Raw genomic sequence first — 14414 nt, 5'->3', positions numbered from 1 at the left:
AGGAATAAAGCATTGTTAAATAACATTACATGTGGCTGTGTCTTTCTTTAACCACTTTAGGCCACATAACATGCAGTCATAGGACAAACCACTAGAGGGCCCTCTGCACCCCCTTGCTGTAGAACAAGATTTCCAGCCTTAGGAGAGCTTGAAACTTTAGCTTAACAGCTGGGGGGAAGGGGGTCACAGATTCCTAAACCCTGTAGAGTTATGGTCATCTTACATACTCCTTTGAGGAGGGGGCTGCTGCACTCCTGCCGCCCATCATAACTCTCCTGTAAGTACTGGTGGTGCCCCTGCCCTCCTAGGACCACCACAGGGAAAAAAGCTTAAGGTGAATCCAGCCCGCATTATGGTGCGCTCCCTCCTTAGAGCATGCATACTTAATAAGTGACTTTACTTTCGCATATCTATTTTTTGTTGTGAGGAGCTTCTCACCCCACGCCTTTTTTTCTTCTTGCTTCTTCCTTTTTTAGGTCTCGCCTGAGCCAGCGCATGCGGTGCTCTACGAGACATTTAGTAAGCAGGGTTTTCAAAGTGCTACCCATGCTTTTGATGGCTCAGCACTTGCGGGTAGGCATGCGCACACCCGCCAGCTTTCACCGTTCGAGGCGCCATCTGTACCACGATCAGTTTCACTTTCGCATTCCACTTTCGTGCGCGAGCACACAACTCCCGCTCGTGGCCGCACGTCTGCATTCTCGTCTCAGGTTACTTGTTCAGGAAGATACAGTTTCCACTTCAAAGAACTGTAAATAACAGATGTTATCATAACCCATGTTAATAGTACCCCACTCACCGACCTTGGATCTTGTTGGTATTGAATAAATAATTAAAATGCCTGCAGCTTTTGCCTGCCAATAGTTCCGCCTCAAACACCCCCCTCCCCCACCGTGAAACTTCCGTTCGAGGCTCAATTGGGTAAAGTACCTGCACTTATTTTCTCCCTATTTAAAGCACTGATTTATACTTTACTGTTGCTGGTCAAAATGGAGTTTAGAAAACAACTAACTAGTATCGAAAATAATGAATGTGCATATTGGAAACACACATTTTAAATCATGGGAAGCAATGAGGCTGGGATGGAAAGAGTCAGAAGATGGAAGTTTAACTCGCCCGATAGGTCAGGGTAGCTTACTAAATAGAAAGATATTGTATCTGCAAAGAGCTCTCCCCAGAGCAAAGCCCCCGGACATTTGTTTCGAGCACAGGCAACTCCTGCTCGCAGTAGTCCAGTGTTATGAGCTGCAGGCCCGGATCAGGTCACGCCACATGGGCGGGTGATTGGAACTATATGAGTATTCCTGCCCCGTGAACGAGCTTCCCTTTAATGACAGTATTGTGACAAACAGGCCAGGAAGAATGTCCACAGGCCTCTAGTACTCAGAAACAGATGTTCGGCGAGGCACAGTGCCTCGCAGGCCTCCGCCGCAGGGCCGACTCCCTCGGCCCCCTGCACGGGGGGCAACAGCATCCGGCAGGCCGCTGCCATATTTTCAGGGTCACCTCACCAATAGGGAAGTGCAGCCACAGAAACTGGCCAGAACGTCAAACACACACTACCTCGCACTTCCAAGAACAAGCAGGACGGCGTAAAACCAGCATGCTACTCAGTTGGTTCAGCCCACAAATGCCAGGAGTTCCACACACATACCACGGCCATGATGCCGACATTTCAGACACTATGGAAAGGCAGCAGCGTGAAGTGCATTCTTGACTTACTTCACGGAGGCTGCAAACAGCAAAGAGTTGTATTCTTTCTCCAGGACGCTTTTAAGTCAGGATTTTATGTTAGAACTCGGGCTCAAGGAGCTTGGTAGGCTCTAAGGGGGAAGGGGTAACACTATGTTTGTGGGCTCACGTTGTTTCTGACGCAATCTAATTGCCAGTGATTTGACCAGCTTTCGTGTTTTTACCATTTTGTATTTTCTAATGATGGCAACCCTTCAACTTCAGAATATTTACATTCATGAGCTTGATCTAAATTATCGTCTGTCGTTTGCAGTGAGCTGGCATCAATCCTTCCATTTATAAATGGCTTTGCTTCGCCCGCGTGCCTCTCGCAATGTGTTTCCCTATTCTTTGGGAGGTCGTTGATCAACTGGTATTGCTGTTGATAGATTATGCAGAGTCCGATACCGTATTATTTATCCTTCATCTGACATGGTTAAACAAAACGGTGCTGCGTGTTACTCCTTCTGCTGATTTATGCCGGGATTGTGAGCTCAGGGCTTATGCAGTGACAAGTACAGGAGCTTGTTTTATATGACAGGTCCTTGTGCTCGTTATCTGCAGCACGCAACTGTCAGCGGGATGATCTCGCCTGCAAAACTATTCTATTACAAAGGTGTAATATAGTATTACTTTCAGGTTTGAATTGCTGATGTTTTTGTGGAAGGAAAATAAGATTTCGTTCTTTAGATGTCTGCAGAGGTCTCTAGAACCACATGCATTGGATGATTGCTTCAGGTGTGGTTTTAGCCTGGAACATTGGTTAACCAGGTATGCTGCCTTTGTTCTGTGTGGCTCCTACTGAATGGATTTTTGCCGGTTGCACTGTACCATGTATAAAACAAGCATTGGCATAGCCAATAGGTCTCGCCTTTGGGACCGTGTAAGTGTTTAGCCATGCAACAGTTGATGTTGTGGCACCAAGGATATTGTGCTGCATAACTAAAAACTTATAAGGTCCCAAAAGCAAGACCTATTGGCTATGCCAATGCTTGTTGTTCCAAGGTGTCTGTGCCCAGCAGACACCCAGGTGCTTTTTGTGTTAGGGGAAGTATGGTGAACCCACTCCCGGCCAGCACTGCTATTGCCAGTGCAAGAGAAGGCAGTGTTCTCCCTACCATTTTGTGATGGTAGGGTGTCGATGTTGCTGTGGACACCCTGCACCCCCAGACACAGGCAGGGGAAGGTGGAGGGGTGAGTGCACCGTCATTGATGAGGTATGGGGTCAGGGAGAGTGGGGGGAGACAGCACTCTCCCTTCCTTCTGTTGCTTCAGAGGCCCAGGGATGGGGTTTCGGGCCCACTCCTTTACCACACCAGTCTTGTATGCACAAGTGGGGCCCTGAAGACACTACAACAGCCCAGGGATGGGGCTTAACAGAACTCGAGGGACAGGACTCCACACATACCCCCTCCTGGATCATAAATAATTAAAAATGCTTGCGCGGACCCCTTGGTCCTGGTCCACCCTGAGGATATTTTGGAAACTTGCGGTAGAGTCTCACACACTCCTTCGCATGAGCTGGAGGATCAACGGTTAAAACCATTCCCCTTAGACATCCCAGGCACCATTGGGGCAATCTGTTTGATCCTGGGCTCATTTTGCTACTGGCGACAACCACCAATTACCTGGAGCCTTTCCAGCTGTGATCCTGGCCTCTAAAGTTGCACTCTTTGCAGTGAGCTGGTTCCATTGTCTCCCTGCACCAGTTTTCTGTTCGCTGGTGCTTCTTGCATCCTGCTGGAGTACAGAAGTCCATATCTTCACATAACTGGTCCTCAAGAGGGGCAAGGGAGGCTGCCTCACTGGCACTGGATAAACCAACTGGTCCTGAGATTAGCTGTAGGCAGAGTCTGTAGTCCATTAGGGCATCATAGGCCTTGTCCTTCCAGCGGTCTGTGGTGTTGCAGATGTCCAATTACAGTGCCCAACTCCTCTGTCTCTCCATTCTGCAACAACTTTTAAGTGGTGGTGGACAGTTCTAGATACAGGAGCCCCTGGCCATCCTAGGGTCCCACATCACCCCTTCACCCCTCTCCCAACATTCCTGCACAACATGCTGGAACAATACAAGATGGCACTATCCAATCGTCTCTCCGCACATCTGCTCTGGAGAATTCAGATTCTACCCTAGCTCACATCAGTACCAGGGACTTTCCCAAAACAAATTCAAAGCTGAGCCCCCTCCTGCGCTGGTCCCAGTTTCCTAGGCTTCCTCCTTTGTTCAGTGGGTCTAAACTGTACCATCCCTGGTACAGTGTGGCAGCAAATGAACAGGTGCAGACTTTCTTCCCCAGCTCTTTCTCCTCAGGAGCTAAGTAAAGCACTGTTAATTGTTCTTTTTGTGTGGGTAGGCCTTTGTTCCCTCTGCTGGAGACCAGAATAATTAACTTTGCAGAGCAAGATCACAAATGTGCTGGAATCTGATCATAAGCAGAGACCTTGAAATATGACAATTCTGGACGACCCATAAGGTGTACAGGTAGGTTCTTGGGACTTGCACATTCAAACTTGTTGTACATGTTTCACCCCAGTTGGATACCTCTCTGGACTTTATAGGCTTAGAGAAGAAAAAGTTCAAATTAAGACAGATTGCCCCCATTTGCATAATACAGTTACACTGCAGGTAAACCAGCAGACACTCCAACCCACTAATATTATAAGGCTTACCCCAGGTCAACAGCTAATCTTTCAGAGTCCCCTCTTGTGCCAAGCTACCTGTGCGCAATTACTGGGCTGCAGACAATGGTGGCCTCACATGTGCAGTCCTCATACCTGTGCATGTGTTACCAACCCAGTGCATGTCTAGCTGTGTCGCAGCAGCCATATCTTTAAAGGCGAACATTGGAGGTAAACGTGCAGTCCAATTACATGTGATTACCGCGGGTGAGACACAAGAGACTCAACCATAGTTAAAAGCCTAAAACAAATGAAAAATGTGGTTGGATAAAATGGGTAGAACCCATTTCGCTACAGCCTTAAACTTGCAGTAAGGGAAATCTAATGCGACTTGTGAGACGAGGGAACCAACTCATGAATGAATAAAAAACAAAAGATTTTTTTTTAAAACACTAAGGGGGTTTAACTTCCAGGGCCCCATGCACAATCAAGCAGCTGCGACTGAATCTTCTGTGGGTGAAAGACACCCTTCCTTCACAACTTAATAGGTCACGGAATGGTGACCTGGGAGGATTTTACATTGCCTCGTCCATCACCACGGGCCAACACAGGACAGGAGTGAGGAGGCTGATAATGCAATTCCCTTGCCCAAGGTAAAGGGTATAATACCCTGGCCTGCATGGTTAGCGCCACACTATTTCAAAGTCGCCCAGCCTTCAATAAAGAGCTGTTGAGTTTTCACACCCACAGCGTCTTAAGAAGCGCTCTGCGTCACTACCCAATGGAGGCAGGTAATAATTTGTGTGACTCAATCGCAATTCGTTGCGTCACCAACACAGAGGTGGAATTGAAGGGGCACCTATACACGGTCTCTTTATTTCCCCCTCCACCTCTCGGTATCATAATGATATGCTACTATAGGTCAAGTAAGCCGTCAGCTCCGGCTAGCCCACTCATCAAGCACTTACTAACCTGTCAAAGAACACTCCCGTTTCCCATGGTTGGTGGTGCTCAATTTCTCCATCCACTCCACTTGAACAATTGGTCGACCAGCTAAATAAGCTGATGGTTTCCACTGGCTGAGTGTCAAATGTCAGCAGTAAAAAAACATAAGCCAAAGTGAATGTTTTTACCCATCAACACCTTGAGGGAGCAAAAAGAAGGAGAAGGAAATAAGGAGGTGTAAAGGAGGGCAATGGGAACATTAGCAGGAGGAGGAAATGAGAGGGGGTGCAAACAAAGCTTTTTGAGAAGCAGGAGTACAGTGAGAGAGTGAGCACAAGAGTCTGCAGCTGGACCAAGAGAAGCAGATGTCCTTGTATGTTGACTGTAAAGGAGCAGAGACCTACTAACTATGTCGGATAATATATTTTTTATAACTACGGAATTTGTTGAAACCTTTTACCTTGGCAAAGGGCTCCAGGAAACCTTGTGCCTCCAACCAGCTTTCCCACGCTTCACTCTGGCAAAAGATGGCAACTACGTCTATAGCTTTACTCAAACAGACAGGAACAGAAAAGAAATGCATCTGGTGTGTGTCGTATAGTCTACATGGATGCTATGTGTGTTATGGTTTGTGGAGCTAATTTCAGTTGTTTGCAGTTTTAATTCATAGCCATAACTGTGTTTAGAATGAATTTTACTGGATTGTTAAAACAAAATTTAACGTGCTATAACCAATTCTAGCCATAATTTGGGGACTATTAACTGTATTCTATATAAAAAGAAAACAATTACATTTACATTATGGCTCAACGTCAAAAGCTTAAATTCCCTACGATTTGCCAGTTATTGCCTACTACACAGACCATGACTTGCACCCATGAAACCCTTTATTTGACCACAAGATGAACTATTTGTGAACTGACAATATCTATGGCAATAAAAAGCGCAGCTTAAAAATACACCATTGAACAAAACGTAAACAAAGAAATTATACTGTAACTTTAGTTATGTAATCTATAAAGTTAACTATAAGGCGATATCAGCAATGATATGATCAATATCATGCCAGTGACATCTTTCACGTCATATTTGCGGTTATGAACAGCCTATTTTTGGTGTGTGTTATGGTTCTCTTGACGGGGATGCAAGTTACGGCTGTGTAGTAGAGCTTAACCAGTGAGTTTCCGTGGCTTTTAAATGTTAAACCAGAATATCAATTTAAGTATGGCATTTTCAGTAAACTGAAACTGGTGGAGAACCAGCTGCTGCTGGTAAGCTCACTGTACTGCACACCCGCCCTGCAGACGAGGGACACTTCGATGCACATGCTCACTAACTGTACGTGTTTGCAAAAGAGCTGAAGCAGCTTTGGGTTTGATGAATTGGGACTTTCACACCCAGCCAATTGGAACCTCCACGCTATCACACTAGGGGCCATATTTATGACCCAGTTTGCGTCGCTCTTGCGCAATGCAACGTGATGTAAGAGCACCACAAACCTTACATCATATTTTTAAATCCATGCAAAGCCACTCTGCATGGCTCTGAGTGGCTCCAAAAATATAGAGTAACTGAACGCAGTGTAAATCGCTGTGTTGTATTACTCTGCCTGGGCAGGTGTTCCATGGCCGGTGAGTGGGTGTTCCGACGCAACTTTCATGTTTCAGATTTAAAAGACCTTGTAAACCTTGAAATGCGCCAAAAAGAAACCCTTGCCCAAGTCCAGCATAACGAAGAGAAATATATTTCTCCTCGGTTTAACCTCTTTCTATGTGTGCTGCATTCTTCAGGAAAAGGCCTCTCAGGATTGTTTTTGTGCAGTAAGGTGCCCCTTCCTGCACAAAAACAATCCTGCCTACATCACAGGCCCTATGGTGCAAGGGAGCCTGTGTTGGCGCTAGACTGCCAAAACAGTACCAGCACAAGGGAAAAGGACAGGAATGTGCCTATTGGATAGATACAATGTATTCCTGCCCTTTTACTTTGAAGCAGAGCACTGCAGCAAGATGACCTGCTGCGCTGCCATGTACCACAAAGATCATCAACATGGCCCTAGTTCTTTAGCAAGAGCTAAAAAGACATAGTGAGAATGACTGCAGGAAGGCGTGGCAGGTATCCCTACCTTCAGCCAAAAGTCGCAGACCACATGAGAGACATGCAGTGACCCATTCAATAGGTCTGACTTGAATTATTTTAATAATCAGAAAACTGGCAGTGGCAATGCTTGATTTTAATAAGCGTATAATCTGAAATGCATGTCTCTGGTATCAAACACACACTGGTGACAAGTAAGATTTAAAGAGGTGTAATATACGTACATATTTTGTTAATTTCAAGTGTAGCAATACGAGAGAGATACAACTGTGGAGTCACTAAATTAAATTATTGTGCAGGTATGTGCTGACACAGAAGAGTTCAACAATTTCAGAACTGTAACTGGGTTACCTGTTCTGGTGAAAACAGTAGACAGAATGATCAACAAAAGATTACTTTAACCCTTTGAATGCGGGCGGAATTCTCCTGCGATGCAGCAAAATTTTACGTGCGCGTAGATCGGACGCCTCCCACCGTGACGTCAGACGGCCCCCCAAAGGGTGAAGAATAACAATCTTCCAGGCTCAAACCAGTCATGTTATAGAAACCCATGGCGCAATTACATGGCAACTCTCTCCATTATCGAAGAAGCACTAAAGATACTTGACAATGAGACTTCTACCTCTAGGCTCTCCTCAATCTCACAGCAGATTTTGACAAGGTTAGCCACAAAACTCTCTTCAATATAATTCAGGAAAGAATGGGAAACGTTGGTATTATCCTTAAAGAGAAAAGACTACCTCAAAGTTAGATTGTACACAGTTAGATTTTCCTGTGACCCGTCACTATTTCCTCAAAGAGTAACAGAAGGATCCACATTAGCTTCTACACTCATGAACTTGCATTTTGAGTCCTTCAATGAAAAAAAGTCAGCAAACTTGGCCTAAATATATAACAATGTGCAGTTGATGCTCAGCTTTACCTCAAAATTAACTATAAACAAGGCAGTACCAATTTACAGTAAGGTCTCAAAGTACCTCAGACCTTATTTTTCAAACACTTCCTTAAGGTCAATCTTGATAAAAACGGAATTTCTTCTCCTATCCACAAACAAGTCTATGTTTATTCATAACTAAATGCTTTAACCAGACTCTTCAGGAATAAACTCAACTGGAAGCTATCCCAGGGAGTTTGTCAATATTCATTTCCGGATGTGGATGGAAATGTACACCGATATGCCTGTAATACTGTACGATTGCTAAAAGATGATATGTGTACAGCCCTGGTGCTGTCGTAATCGCAATGTTGCAGGACACCATGTAAGCAACATGTTTTGTCGTGTACTTACTGTAAAAAATCCAGAACTCCCGGTTTCTGAGGAGACTTACTTTGGCCCTACACTATCACGAAGGTTAGAAATCGGGAGTTCTGGATATAACTGATAAATAGTATTTAAGGTACTCTTAGGGGATTTACTTTGGCCCTAAGCGTCACGAAGACTAGAGTTTGCATGTCCTTGATACAATGTATTAACTGAATTAGAGGTGTGGACAAACAATATATTTAGATCAAATGACTTAGGATATCGAGAACGTGGAATGTGTTTGGAAACAGTAGAATTTAAGACATGACTCATATTGAGGTACGTGCAGTGGAGTGTCAGTATTATTGACTATTTGAATATAGACTACATATATACAGCCCTGAGGAAGTCATTTAGCACATACAAGTGCATGACGAAACACGTGTTGGCTGCGCTTTCTCTCTTTCAAAATAAGGAAGATCTGCTTTCTCTTTGGAAAATTGACTGAAAATAAATGGATGTGAAGATAAAAGACTTCTGAATTGGATTACTGGCATATGAACAAATTGGATGAACTGTGTTATAGTAGAATTATAATTTTGATTTGCATTTGAGATTTCTTTTGGATTACGATACAACTTCAAGGTAAGAACTTTGTGGAATCTACTGTACCTATTCAGGATAATTGAATGTTGTTTACATATGTTGTCTTTTTGACTCTCGAGTGAATAATATATGGTGCTCAGGGAGGATCTACATTTTCTATCAAAAGAGGTTTGTTGATATTTGGCCGACAAAAAACAAAACAACATGACTATACAATCATCAATACTGTCACTGCCTTTGCAAACGTGCCACACACTCCTAAAATTCTTCCTAATGGAATCAGTACCACACATTTGCAAGTTATACAAATACATTTTAGTGCTGGTGTTCACCTCACACTAAAATGAGTTAGTCATGTATAATTGAATGAATGAAACACATTTGTTTGAGCGCAACAGCTACTCAAAAAGAGTGTCTCAGCGCTGACAGAAACGTGTGGCAGGGAGCTAGAATACATAGCTAAGTTTTAACAAGCATTGGCATAGCCAATAGGTCTCGCATTTGGGACCTTATAAGTGTTTAGCCATGCAACAGTTGGTGTTGTTGCACCAAGGATATTCTGCTGCATAACTAAATACTTATAGGGGCCACAAAGCTAGACCTATTGGCTATGCCAATGCTTGTTGGTGTTTTGTTACTGTTTTGTTTAAGTTGCCAGATCTACAATAGCTGGACATGTTTTTTGTAACAGTTCTTTTCATCAAATGAACTTGTTTTCATTGCTCTGAATGTTCTTTCCATTCTGGTTGTAGGAAGCAGTCATTCCAGGGGGTGTTGGGGCTGCCCATGCGCTGAACTTTGCAAATGAGAAAAAGCCTGGTGCAGGCGCAATTTACAAGTGTGAAGTGAGTGAGCCCCAGGCAGCATGACTTACTCACACAGGAGCTCATGCACTGCACCTGCATACTCAGCATGGTTTAAGGAAACTCGACCCACTCCCTCCCAGGCATCGAACACATATTTACCAAGAAACTCTGAGAAGAGCCTGCCTGCTGCACTGACGGCTGGTGGTGTGTGTTCCCGGTGAAAGCGTGCACTGACGGCTGGTGGTGTGTGTGCCCGGTAAAAGCGTGCACTGACGGCTGGTGGTGTGTGTGCCCGGTGAAAGCGTGCACTGACGGCTGGTGGTGTGTTTGCCTGGTGGAAGTGTGCACTGACGGCTGGTGGTGTGTGTGCCTGGTGGAAGCGTGCCTGGTGGAAGCGTGCACGGACGGCTGCTGGTGTGTGGGTCTGGTGGAAGCGTGCACTGACGGCTGGGGGGGGAGTGTGCCTGGTGAAAGCGTGCACTGACGACTGATGGTGTGTGTGCCTGGTGGAAGCAGGAGCATTCACTGCAATAGAAGACACAAATGAAACTGATGAAGAGGGAGGGGGGGTGCGAGCAGAGGAGCCCGATTACAGCAATAAAAACACGGATGGCAGCTGTGCACAATCACTTGCTCGTGAGCGTAAGCTGGAGGCCAGCAAAAGCCTCTGGTGGCACTTTTAAAAGCCACTTACTAAATGTCTCGAAGAGACAGCTGCGCTGTATCAGGCGAGACCTACAATGCCACGTTCTCAAGAGTTTCTTGAAAACTGAGAGTTCTGAGATGGCTCGCAGAGTAACAGGGAGTCGATTCCAAGCCTGTGTCCCCAGGAAACCAAATGACCTGCCGCCCACCTGGGCCAAGAGTACTTAAGGGGTACAGGCAAGATCAGAGGAGGAAGGTCTTAGAGACCATGCTGGAGTATAGCGGTTAACTAATTTGCGATGGTAGCTTGCTCTTTTTCCATGAAGGGCCTTGAAAAAGACAACAAGGGCTTTGAATTTGATCATATGAGACCTTCGTTTGGGTCTGAGGATCGCCCCGGCCGCAGCGTTTTGCACCACTTGCAGTCGCTGTGCAAGGCAGCTGGGAAGGCCCAGATACAAAATATTTGCGCAGGCCAGTCTTGACGTCACTAAGGCCTGGACCACTATTTTCCTAGTCTCTATTGTCAGAAGTGGAAGAATAATTTTTTAACATACGCAGAATGCTGAAACAGGTTTCAACCACAGTTTGGACCTGGGACCTCATCGAATGGGTAAGTTATTTTTGTGTGATGAGGTACTGCAGCTCAGTGGGGTTATGCAAACAGCAGTAATCCTCAGGGTCACTGGAATTATGCGATAGTGCAACTGTGGCTTTTTCCGTATAATTATGGGTGTGCTTCATTTGCCACAAAATCCATCACCTGCTGCATAATCTGTAAAATTTAACAAAAAGAATAGTTTCTACCTCAAACGGTTCAAAAGTTACTGAAAATGCAAAAACATGTGTTGCTGCACAGTGAAAGGCCGTCTGTAAAGGTGGAGTGGTTATCTTACTGTTGCTTATTTCTATGTTTGGTGTTAAACTGGTACTAAGGGGGTGCAATCCGTGCACAGACAGTGTTAAATGTAATGATGACAAAATAATTAAGTGTTACTATCAGAAAAAGTGCTGCATTATTTGCCTTTTCTTGCTGCATAATTTAATCAACCACACCGCAAAATTTGGCCCTCTCCTGCTGCATAATTACAGTGGCCCTTGTCATCATGCGCTTGCAGCGCTGTCCTGGGCCTGGCAGTTACGAGCCAGGCTGAAGGGAGGTGTCTACCTGCTATGGAAATCGACCTGGGCCCGGCTATGTTGTTTACTTTGCAATCAGATGTTAGAAATTCTTCTTAGATGTCAGTAATTCTTCTCTGACTGGCCTTAGAGTCTTTGTTTTCCACGCTGCCAGTGAAGTGTGACTCAAGGAGGAGAAGTTTGGTGGTCGAGCTGCAGCTGAGACAGTGCACCGAATCCACTCTAGCTTTTCGGGTAAGTTCAGGTTATAAGTGGGTGTTTGTTATAAGTGGGTGTTCATGACCGAGCACAATTGGGAGCTCTGGAGCAGGGGACTAAGGCAGTGAGGGCTTCTCACAGCACCAATTGATGGCTAGTTATAAAGGTATTTGAAGCAAAGGTTCATCCAATCAGTGGACTATCTAAAAAGCACACACACCAAAAGTCACATAAGCGTGTGACTTGTGCCTGGTGTGCTCAGTTTATGTACATCCTTGGCGCCTCCTCCGGGGCTGAAAAGATGACCTATCTGGGAGGGGGCATGAAAATTACCAGTCATGGGACATCATATGACCGTTAGCCTGCTTCGGCCATAGGAAATCAGGGGCACGGACAGCACTTCTATTTATTATTACTAATTCGGCACTTCCATTGCTTTCTACACTACTGTGTGGAGGGATACTAGGTAAGAAAGGAGGAATTCAAGGCTATAATAAAAACTCGCTTCTGTTCAACAACTATTTGCAATATACTCACAACAGAATGAGATACTGTGGAGGAAATATGTGTTAATGGAAGCACAGAAGTGATCGAGACACTCCAAAGATCAATAACACTTCTACAGGCCTGGTAATGTTTTATTCAGAGTCTAATATTTTTAGAATTGAAACATTTTCAATTCTACTTAATTACAATGAAATAATTATTATTGCTTTCAATATTATTGCTTTTCAGAACTTTCAATACGGTTGGGAGATACCAATAGGGCTGGCTTGTTTAAGGCACATGGTCATTGTCGTATGACAACAATAAAAACATCCACTGGGTTAACCACTCACTTACTGTGAGTTACGGAGTAGCGTGTGACCCGCAAATAAAGTGCTTCAACACCTTGTTGGGGCAGTACGCGCCATATAAGTGGAATTACATTTATACAGCGTCCAAAATTCCCAAGTCTATTTATTAGTGGCGTTCTCCTCCAGTCCAGTTTTCTCCTTGAATTACGGGACTTGTAGTCCTGTTTTACAATGGAATGTACAAGACTAAGTCATACAATCAAAGAAAAAACCCGAATAGTAGTTGCACATCACTCATGTAACCAGGAAACTTGGCAGTGTCTGTCTGGGTACTGTAACAGAAAACTTACAGAGGAACACTCAAATACATGTCATTGCTTTAATTTACACACAAGAAGGTGTCAGACATTTGACAGCAGTATGTCAGTCATACACCTAATTAAACCAAGCAAATGTGACATAGAAGCAATATGAATCATGGCAGGTACCTCTTAAATATCGGTCTTTATCAGTTTTCACAAGCCAATAGAGGTTGACATGTCTCTAAAACGCAGCATCTTTCTTGAGAAGCGCTTAATGAGTCCCTAATAAAAATATTACTGTCCTATGGTAAAGTGCAGGGATTAAATATTAACATACCGCACCTTTGCTAAGTGCAGAGGCAATACTATGTAACTAAAGATATTTCAGTATTTTAAAAATTACATGAAGATCTACTGCAAGCACATTTTACCTGCGGTAGCCACTTCTCCACTTTATACAAAAATCACCGATTAATTCAGCCCGTCTGTTTCCCGTTGTTGTTCTTTTAGTGGATTATGTTTTCCTGCATTTCAGAACTTCCGGGTCGCCCAACAGCCAATCGAATGGTCGAGCATATCTTTGATGTGCTCTGTCAGTGGGAAGAACTCTCGATCTGTAAACTGACCTAGAATTGGAGTATCTTCAGCCAATCCTAGCGCGCTGAACAAAAATCTTCGTGCTCATTAGCTAGTAAATCCGCACGTGCCTCTGCTGTAAATAAACACATTATCACGCAGTTTAGCTGGCTTCGTGTAGTTCGGATAGAGTATGGTTTGAGGCCTAGAATGAGACAGTAATTTTCATACCCCGCCGTAAAATTTGAATTCACAGGGACTTTAGGGCACCTAGGATCACACGCTCGTACAATGTGCCTCAAGTCAGTAGGCTTTGAATGTATAGGCGTCTGGTGCACACGATTAGCCCTTTCTTTTGAAAAAAAACTTTATCTAGGGCTGCGCACTGACAGAACTTTCGGGGGTGCATCCTATTTATTTATGCGTTTTTAAACAGACCAGACATAAGTACCCATTGGTGCCCGAGCGCTTTACAATAGAGCGAAGAACATTACCTGATAAATTAGGACGAGTAACAGGGTAATAGGGGAAACTACTTATAGCTACTTCGGTTATACAAGTGAGAATTATGTATTTACAAATTACGTATTCATTACAGATGACGTATTTTGAACAGTTAAAGCGAATTGAGTTACAAAATGTCCTGGTTACTTACCGGTAGTCTTCATTACTCTTGAGTATTGCCTTCCTTGCCATATGAGTTACAAAGTGA

General features: G+C 44.3%; 1 protein-coding gene across 4 annotated transcripts in view; it reads right to left on the bottom strand.

Annotated features, from left to right (window-relative positions):
* Nucleotides 1-13684, bottom strand: part of NUB1 (negative regulator of ubiquitin like proteins 1) — a 398514-nt gene extending 384830 nt beyond the window's left edge. The window contains exon 1 of one of the 4 annotated variants that reach the window (XM_086941460.1): nt 13558-13684. The gene's annotated coding sequence lies outside the window, so the exon portion shown is untranslated. Of the gene's footprint in view, nt 1-5322; nt 5441-13557 lie in introns of those variants that run through there. The other 3 variants (XM_086941462.1, XM_086941461.1, XM_086941463.1) reach the window with 3 other exon arrangements.
* Nucleotides 13685-14414: the final 730 nt, after the last annotated feature.

This window comes from Lissotriton vulgaris, chromosome 10 (assembly GCF_964263255.1).
Source record: "Lissotriton vulgaris chromosome 10, aLisVul1.2, whole genome shotgun sequence".
Taxonomy (NCBI): Eukaryota; Metazoa; Chordata; class Amphibia; order Caudata; family Salamandridae; genus Lissotriton; species Lissotriton vulgaris.
This window is presented reverse-complemented; position numbering and strand designations above follow the sequence as displayed.